The sequence below is a fragment of the Arachis duranensis genome, chromosome 2 (genome assembly GCF_000817695.3).
Source record: "Arachis duranensis cultivar V14167 chromosome 2, aradu.V14167.gnm2.J7QH, whole genome shotgun sequence".
NCBI lineage: Eukaryota > Viridiplantae > Streptophyta > Magnoliopsida > Fabales > Fabaceae > Arachis > Arachis duranensis.
In genome coordinates this window covers 45,823,103-45,826,292 of record NC_029773.3, presented here as the reverse complement: position 1 = coordinate 45,826,292, position 3,190 = coordinate 45,823,103, and positions in this window count along the sequence as shown.

The following is a 3,190-nucleotide window of genomic DNA, read 5'->3' as shown; positions in this document are numbered from 1 at the left end:
TCATATAGGTTCCGCACATTCTCATATAATCCAATCATTTCCTCATCATCAAATCATCACCAAACATTACCATTTCTCATCTCAAATCACTTTCAGTTGTTAATTCTCAATATTCATTGATGAGTCCATATTTGATGATATATTTTGGTTTGATTTGAGTGGATTTCATCGTATAAACCCACATTTATTCATCCAAATAGCATACTTTTGTGTTTTCTCTCTAAAGTGAGCCTAATTCTAAAAACATGCTATTTTGTGCTCAATTTGATTAATTTTATCCCACTTTTATCCCATTCAATGCCTTGATGGTTTTAATGAGTAATTTCAGGTGTAATAGGTTGGATGGTTTAATAAGAGTGGAAGAAAAGCATGGAATTGGGAGAAAACATGAAGAAATCAAAGGGGAGAAGCATTTCAGCCTATGCCCACATTTTAATATTATTTTATTTCCATGCACACAAAGTGTTTGATAAAATGATTGGCTTAGTTTTCACTTAGCTTTTCTACACTCTTGGCTTGGAATTGATGACTTTGGTGACCCTTGAGTCATTGATGTCCATTCTTGTTTGATACATTAAAGTAGTTAGTTGATTTGGTCTCCATTGACTCTATGTGACCCTAAGTGTTGACATAGGACGGATGGATTGAAATCAACTATGCCTACTTGACTTATCTTCGATGTTAGGATAGACTAAGTAGGATTAACTCTTCATAATCATCACGTGTTTATGGTCAGTGTCTGGGATAGGTAACCTTAGCCCTGAATTACTTGCCAAGAGATTTTCTTTCATTTGAAGTTTCATTTTCTTGCATTTAATTGCTTTGACTTTTATTGCTTTGATGTTTAATTCCTTGCATATTTAGTTTTCACACACTTGGTTGAGAAATTGGGTGTTTGGGTGGAATTGAGTTGTGGATGTCTATTCCACATTGTGTGAGGATTGTTAATTGGTTTGGTTTCCCTTGACTCTAAGTGACCTACTAGTGTTGACTTAGGACTTAGGGATTAGAATCAATTATGCCCTTTTGACTAATTCTCAATAAGGATTGACTAATTGGGATTAATTCCACACAATTGCCATGTTTCTGGTCCACAACTAGGATAGGAATCCTTAATTACCCACTTCTTGCCAAGAGTCCTTTTTGGTATTTAATTTCCATTTTCATGCTTTAATTGCTCTCTTTTAATTTCTTGCATGTTCATTTACTTTCTTGCTATTTACATTACTTGCTTCTCTTACATTCCCAATTCCCCATTTCCCCTCATAGCCAATAAATGCACATTTCATTGCAACTCCTAGGAAGAACGACTCGAGGTTGAATTACTCGTGATCTCGGTTACTTTAATTTGAATTTAACATTTGTTAGATGCTCAATTGTTGGGTTTGGACTATACTTTCAATGGACAAATCCTATTTTTTGTGTGAAAATCCAAACCTATGCTCTTGGGCTTTGTCAAATTTGGCGCCGTTGTCGAGAAAGTTGCAATGGTGTTATATTTGTTGGATATTGTAAATATGTGAATATTGTGAATAGCTTATTTTTGGTTGATTCTATATATGTTGCTTGCTTATATTTGGCTATTGTGAATATGTTAATATGTGAATAGCTTGCTTTTTGGTTATTATTGTGAATATGTTTGTTATTATGAATATGTTTTTTTCTTTTTTGCTTTTGTTTCTCTTGTTGGGAGCTCATAGCTTGTTGGACACTCCATCAAAGCTTGGTGCAATCAATGAAGAGTTTAGATACTCGAGCAATGTTAAAGCTTCTCAATAAAGTCCAACTTAAGGACTCTAAACAGAAGTGCTACGTGGGAGACACCTTACCATGGTAACACCTTTCTAACCCTCTCTTTGTACATAGTTTCAATTTATTGCATTTTGTCTCTTGTAGATAGCTAAGGTTTAGTTTAAGTTCAATCTTAATTTGCTTAGATTTTGGTTAAGATTATGTATTTTTTATGAATAATATGTTTTAGGATTGAAAGGCTATTTTGGATTTCAAGTTTGGTGCCTTAGAGCACTAAAATTTTTTGAGAAAAACAGAGCATGTGCGTGCGCACACACCTGTGCGTAAGCATACAACCCCAATTTTTGCATTTTGTGCGCGCGCACCCTTTTGTGCTTGCACACACCAGCTTATGCCTCCTCTATTGGGAGTGTTCGCACTCCTTATGCGTCCGCACCCCCTTTTTTCGCACCTTGTGTGTGCGCACGGACCTATGTGTGTACGCACTCCCCTGATTTGCTTAGTGTGCGTACGCACGCCCCTGTTTCCTTACCATTACACTTCTTTTCATCTCTTCTCTCTACTTCTTCTCTTCTTCCTTCTTCCACCCTGACTTCTCTTGTTTTTGCCTTCTTTTCTACTTGTCTTACTTTATTTTGTTTGCATTTCATTTTTATTTTGGTAATTATATTAGTTTAAGTTTAATTGTTTGTTAATTAAATAAGCTACAAGTGTTTGACTTATGTTGATTGGGTTGCTTCAGGCTTAAATTTTACTTTAATTATTGATAAATATGTGCACTGAGCATTAAGTCCTTGTTTGATTGCCTACATGCATTTTGAGTTTGATTCATATGTTGTAGCTACTATATGCGTTAGACTATATCTTTATTTGGCAACTTGATTATGAATTGTGCACTTTTAATTTAGTGATTTGAGTTGAACTACTTATTCATCATGCTTTCTAAGTGATATAATCACATAACAATGTATTTGTTCCTTGTTAATGCTTTGCATTTTTTTTAGTCGACTGGTGCACGAAATTGCAATCACACTTTTTGCAACCCCGCACAACTAACCAGCAAGTGCACTGGGTCGTCCAAGTAATACCTTACGTGAGTAAGGGTCGATCCCACGGAGATTGTCGGCTTGAAGCAAGCTATGGTTATCTTGTAAATCTTAGTCAGGATATCAAAAATTATCAGTATTGACTGTGAAGAGTAAAAGAACATGAAATAAGTACTTGTTTTGCAGTAATGGGGAACAGGTTGAGGTTTTGGAGATGCTCCATCTTCTGAATCTCTGCTTTCCTACTGTCTTCTTCTTCAAGCACGCAAGGCTCCTTCCATGGCAAGCTGTATGCAAGGGTTTCACCGTTGTCAGTGGCTACCTCCCATCCTCTCAGTGGAAATGTTCAACGCACCCTGTCACGGCACGGCTATCCATCTGTCGGTTCTCAA